Genomic DNA, 7044 nt, shown 5'->3' with positions numbered 1-7044 from the left:
GCCGAAATTCACCCAACTTATTGTGGGAAGCTTGTGGAAGGCTACCCGAAACATTTGACCCAAGTTAAACAATTTAAAGTCAATGCTACCAAATACTAATTGAGTGTATATAAACTTCTGACCCACTGGGAATGTGATGAAAGAAAATGAGGCTGAAATAAATCATTCTCTCTACTATTATTCTGACATTACACATTCTTAAAATAAAGTGGTGATCCTAACTGACCTAAGACAGGGAATTTTTACTAGGATTAAATGTCAGTAATAGTGGAAAAACTCAGTTTAAATGTATTTGGCTAAGGTGTGTGTGTGTGTGTGTGTGTGTGTGTGTGTGTGTGTGTGTGTGTGTGTGTGTGTGTATATATATATATATATATATGTGTGTGTGTGTGTGTGTGTGTGTGTGTGTGTGTGTGTGTGTGTGTGTGTGTGTGTGTGTGTGTGTGTGAATATATGTGTATATGAAATAGTGCCCCCTGTTTGCACATTCGTTAATATCGTATACCCCGGTATTGTATGGAAGTGATATGAAAATCTGGATAACGCCCTACCCTGACACATACTCTATTGATCCTAGAATGCCAATCCCTCTTCAGTTACCAGTCCATAATTGCCACCGGAGCTGGGCAAGACAGCTCCTGTGGAGAAAGCAGCGGTGGTCATATCGACATGGAGCGTGTGTCATCACAGCTTGTTGCATGAAATCTGATAATGAAATGGACCTTGGGTGGAATAAATGGCCTGACCAAAGTGAACTGGGGTTGTTTTTGTAGTTGGTGAATTGGATGGGTGGTTGTTTTATTTCAGGGTTGGTTGAGATGAAACACTGTTGATTGGATGAGGACCCCCCTTACAGAACCTCTGTTGTGTGGTCAGGAAGTCATCCTCTTTATATTTCTATTGGCCACTTAGATAAGCTCTGAAATCAGATTCAGTGTATTAAATCCCCCTTTTCTCCTTCTCCAATGTCATCTGTTCATATCAGACAACTCTATTCAATCCTGACTCTACACACCTTCGCTTTTACTTTATTCTGAAAAACCTCATCAATTAAATGAATTTGAATCCAAAATAACCTGTAGTACTAAAAGCATAATTCCCCTGTGAGATAGTTATGTAAGTGAAACGCTTTAGGGTTATTGAGGTGAAAAGGGGAGGGTGGAAATGGATTGGTGAGTAAGCCGGTCTGTTTTCCTACTCCTGTGTAGGTCTACATAGAGTTCAGATGGGCTTGACGGTGGCAGACTGGCTCTACTAATGCTGCAAGATATGGGCCTGTGTGAAAGCTTCTAACCAATCATATTTTGACAACACCAACTGATCAAACTGACTGGAGCTTGGTGTTTGTAATAGGCATGTTGCAGGCTGAAAGGACTGATCCGATTTTTCAAAGGTGCTATTCTCTGTTGCAAATCACAGAGGTATTTAAAGCATGAGCTAATTGTAATATTTTTTCCTACAGATGAATAAAAGAGCATCCTGGTTTTCTCTAGGTCTCTCTCTCTCGCAATCTCTCTCTCTCGCACTCTCACTCCTGTAACAGGAAGCTGTATCAGTCCATCCTGGGCTCTGATTCACGCCCTCCCTGATCCCTAACCCTGATACATTTACCAGACTGTGTGTGTGTGTGTCTGCTGTTGCATGAGTTGTAGGCCGTCATTGTAAATAAGAATTTGTTCTTAACTAACTTGCCTAGTTAAATAAAGGTACAAAAAATAAAAGTGTGTGAAAGCAAGAGAAGTTTTTGGTATTTTTTGCCAGTACACGTTAATTGCTACTTGTCGTCCTAAGTTTGGAGGTTTAAAAGATTTAAAATGTAATTTGTAAAAGCTTAGTAAGCATAACTTATGTTCTGTTTTCTTAGTCTAATACATGTTCTTATTCGTGCAACAACAAGGAGGAAATGTCTCCTCTAGACAGTTGTCTGAGGAATGTTCTGCCATGGCATTGAATTGTGTTGATAACAAATTGCAAATCAAACGGAGCTGTAAGTGGACATAAGCAGAGCACTGTGCTCCCTCCTGGTCCTGGACTAGAATGGACAGACAGAACCGCTCAATCAGACCCACCACTGTTCGACTGATCCTTCTCTCCTTCCAGACAGTCTTTCTCAACTAAATATTTAAACATGGCATACTTGAGCAAAGGTTTATTTAACTAAAAGTTTGGATGGCTTAAGTTTAAACCGTTACAGGAGCCTCTGGAGAAATTGGAGCACTACCCAAGTGATTGGCTTAAATAGAAGAAGATAATCACACGGCTGTGTTTAAATCACTGGGCCGACCGACCTGAGGATTTTTACTCTTTCTCTATTGATGTTCAACATGAAAACAAGTCTACGTCTTTGTCCTAGACCACATATTGTGTTCAATTTTTGCATCTTCTATTTCTCTCTTCAAGTAGTATGCATTATCAGCATGTACTGTTGTTCTGCATACCTGGCTGTGGTGTTGTAGAGTATGTCTGAGGCTTTAGTATACTGTCCACTATGGGTATTGTGTGGTGTGATTCTCTCAAACAGAATGAGGCAATAATGTATCAAACTGCTGGTGTTGTTGCGCTGCTGTGGTCACCCTAATGAGGGTGATCATATCCTTTATTAATGAACATCTGGTCACTCCTCTCCGCATGGCAACTGTGGCGACTGCAAGGAGAAAGGAGAGGGCTGCGGAGCTCCAAGGAGGAGAGAGTTCTAGAATAGAACTCTGTGTGGTGTTCCAGAACCCTGCAGTCTGACTGAATGGGAGCGATCACCCATTGAGGTACTGACACCCACATGGCCGACATGACTATGGATTATTCCTCCCGCTGGTGGATGAATGGGAGCTTAGTCATGAAACTGCCCTTGGATGTTTGGTGTGGGAGGTTTAGACAGCAGGTGGTTCACTGAACAGGCCTTTTAATTTTCCTATTTCATGTTGATGTAAAACCATTTCTTTCTACATTTTTCATGTTTATCAGTCGACATTTCCCTGTGCATCTTTGCATACCTTTACTAAGTCCCACCCCTTTTTCAACCAGAGGAAAGTGTGACCCAGTTATGTTTTTAATCAGAATCCGCATGTAGGACTGAGAACTCAGAGAGACAGGGGTAGAGTAGGGTACTGTGGACTGAGGAACGTGCTCCACAGCCCCTGAAAGCCAGGCTTCCTGTGGCTTGAGATGGATGGGGCCCTAGCTACACGTTTCTCCATGCTGAAGACCTCTTGTTTTAAGTGGGCCAGCAGGGGCAGAAATAGCCTACCCATCACCCCCTCTCCTCAAGATCACTCCAGAGCCGAGGGCCCCTCCATGAATGGAGTTGGAGCAGGACAAAACACTCTCTCCCTGTGGCCTAATGACTTCCACAGCCTGGCTATAGCAGGGCCACTAGACAGATGGAGAGGAGAGCAGTTAACGAACCCCCAAGCAAATTAGAATTTCAACAAACTGGCTAAACTTTTCTCTCCCCCTATAAAAATACAATTACACCCCTCAAACCGTGTAGAATTAATCCATTTAACATTCAACATGGAGTGTGTAATAGTCACTTATCTGCTGTGAACACTACTGTAGAAGTGCTCTTGAGCTTTGTATCCATCCACAGCCTCAGACCCTCTACTCTAAGGGCAGTGTACATAGGTAAACCCGCTGGAAGAGACTTCTAAAAGCGGTAGCAGAGATTTGGGGAATTACTCCAACCCCCTAAATCCCTATCTGAGGCTGTAAATATGTCTAGTCTGGGGGAAAGGAAGTTGGATCAATCTAACTTGCTTGTTGGTCCCAACTGCTTTGATGCAAGCCCAGCCCAGTCATTAAAAAGGAATGTAGTTATCTATACACACCAGAAAAGGAGTGTTCTTTCTTTATTTCTCTCGCTCTCTCTTTCTCTCTCTCTGTTGCTCTCTCTCTCGCTCTCTATTTTCTCTCTCCTCTTGCTCTCTCTGACAATCTCTTTTCTCTATCTCTCTTCTCTCTTGCTCTCTCTTCTCCCCTTAGTGATCAGCTGTGTGGGTGAGATTCAGCTGCCTTGGTGTTGACTCAGTGATAGTCATCATCAGCATTTCCCACATGAAAGGAGAGAAGAGGGTGGTGTTACATGAAATTGTGGGTCAACTCGGGCCATTGGATCCATTGCTCTTATAGTGACAGATCATTTTTTTGTTGTTACTTTAGTTCGTTCCTTGGTAAGGTTTATATAATATTGGTGTATGATAAGATCCTCTCAGGAAGTGCAACTATAAAACATATTTGACATGGTTTGTTCATCCCTCGGGGCAGTGAGTATACACTATCATTCATCTTGTGCTTTGATCGGGATAAAAGCACTGATATGCACCTACATGCTTTGGAAGGGAGTAAACCTGTACTCCTCGACTAAAATGACCATGCCGAGGCACTGCATGCCTACAGTAAAGTAAATGTTATCTGTGGCATGTTCCCCAAGCTGGCCTCTACATTTTTATTAGAGCATTAAAGCAGTTACAGGCCCTGGATAAGTTTATTGGGAAAGTGCAGAGCCCATATGAAGTTAGCAACGGTCCCCAGACCAGCTGATCCACTCTGCGGCTGCGGCTATGAGGAGTGGGGACGCTGTCACTTACAGTTCCTCATAAAATCCTGTGGAAAGGCCTTAAGTTCAGGATGAGGGGTAATTGATACTCTTGTGTGTAGGGCTAAAAGACGTGCAGACCAGGGAGAGGTGGTCTGCCACGTGTGAAGAGGGAATCCAAGCCAGACACAGCATTGGGAGCAAAAGCTGTAGGCTGACTCAAGGAGGTAAAGGAGAACGGAAAGAAGACTACGTCTTCCTCAAACTGTGGAGGTCGTTCAGAGCCACCGGCTGGTTTTACCAGCATCACAAACTGTTTATACAGCGTTCAACCACTGTTTCAAAGAGTTCTGTTGTTTTGTTTTTTTACTTTCCTTTTTGGCTCTTGGCTAAAGCAGTGCAGAGGCTTTTGAGGAAAAATAAACACATCTTGATTTAATTACGAACTCCCCCTCATTGCACCGTTTCCCCTTTGAAATCAACCACATTCAATGCAAGACAAATAAGCAAATTAGCAGCAGCAGTCAGACATTGTTAAACACTCCTAACACTGATTCTGGAAAGGAGCTCAGATAGCATTACAGGCTTAGAGCCATGCAAGTGTTTGTAAATTACGACTAACCAAAATAGCCAAAATATAATTAATCTAGTGAGAACAATCAGTCTGTTTATTTAGTCACTTTTAATTGCAGGTTGAGTCCACAAATAAACCGATCAATACCAAATCACATCCCAAATGGAAGAATTAATGTTGATTGACTTTCCATTGTTAAAGATGCACTCCGGGATCTAAAGCCCAACGAATTTGAAACATATTGCACGAATTGGATTTGGAACATATCACACAAATTGCTAAATGTGTATGATATAATATAAATGGCAAAACTCGTAACATAAATGGATGACGTAGTACACAATTGGATACACAATTACACAAAAAAACGGGTACCACTTTTGGCTCGTGAGCACCACTTTCAAAACTACTGGCTGAAATTATACAAAAGTTAGAGAGTACATCCTTAAGTCAAATTAATATTTTGGTTTGCAACTTGACATACTGATTTCATTCCAAAAGTGTAACTATTTATTTTGGTCCCAAACCGACAGACCCCTATGACCCAGTTTATAGTTCTTACAACTGCTTATACTGTATGTCATTGTTTCTACATTTGGAAGTGGTTTTATGATGGAAGTACAAGGTCAATATGAATAGTTTTGTCTCAAAACTATGTTCCCATTGCCTAGTATTCAATAACTGTCTTGCCTGTCTCCATTCCCTCATGCTCACTGTTGTGGAAGAGCTGAAATGTGAAAGCTATTGTTCACCTCTATGGTTTTTTATTTTTATTTTACCTTTATTTAACTAGGCAAGTCAGTTAAGAACAAATTCTTATTTTCAATGATGGCCTAGGAACAGTGGGTTTTCTGCCTTGTTCAGGGGCAGAACGACAGATTTGTACCATGTCAGCTCGGGGATTCGAACTTGCAACATTTCGGTTACTAGTCCAATGCTCAGGAAGCTATTTGAGAGGCCTTGTAACAATGTATTTCTTCTAAATCTGTTGATAAACATTTGATAACTAACTAAGCAGTATATAATAGGACCTCTTAGGCTACAGTGTATTGGGAAATAAGGGCAGGAGGAAGAGTAGCTTCTGCTTTTGCAACAGCTAATGGGGATCCTAATAAAATACAAAAACAGTTTGGTTACCTTACTCTATTCCACACTAGTGTTGTGTAAGCTATAGGCTATCTATAACCCTTCTCCATTCTCCTCCATTCTATTGGTAATTGTTATGCATTTTGTTTACAAATCAAATCAATGTTTGTCACATGCACCGAATACAACAGGTATATTTCACCTTACAGTGAAATGCTTACTTACAAGCCCTTACCTTAACCAACAGTTTTAATAAGAACATGTGTAAAGAAAGTATTTACTAAAATAAACTGAAGTTAAAAAAAATATTTAAAAAATAAGAAAATAGAAATGAACAAATAATTGATGAGCAACAATAAAATAACAGTAGCGAGGCTACATATAGAGGATACCGGTACAGAGTCAATGTGCAGGGGCACCAGTTAGTCAAGGTAATTGAGGTAATATGTACATGCAGGTAGAGGTAAAATGACTGCATATGTAATAAACAGAGAGTAGCAGCAGTGTAAAAATGGGGTGGGGGGGGGACAATGCAAATAGTTTGGGAGCCGTTTGATTAGCTGTTCAGGAGTCTTATGGCGTAGGGGTAGAAGCTGTTAAGAAGGCTTTTGGACCTAGACTTGGCGCTCCGGTACCGCTTGCCGTGCGGTAGCAGAGAGAACAGTCTTATGACTAGGGTGGCTGAAGTCTTTGGCAATCCCTCCAATACCGCACGGTCCTTCTATTCCCTATCTCGCTCTCTAGCTGGCTGCCCTGGGGCAGTTGATTCAGTAAAATTGTTTAATTTGCATGCAAATGACTCCAAAACACCAGTCATTCACGCCGCTAATTATACCAGTGTTGGGACGGTGAC

The sequence above is a fragment of the Salvelinus namaycush genome, chromosome 2, assembly GCF_016432855.1.
Source record: "Salvelinus namaycush isolate Seneca chromosome 2, SaNama_1.0, whole genome shotgun sequence".
In the NCBI taxonomy this organism is placed as follows: Eukaryota; Metazoa; Chordata; class Actinopteri; order Salmoniformes; family Salmonidae; genus Salvelinus; species Salvelinus namaycush.
Note: the sequence above shows the minus strand (reverse complement) of the source record.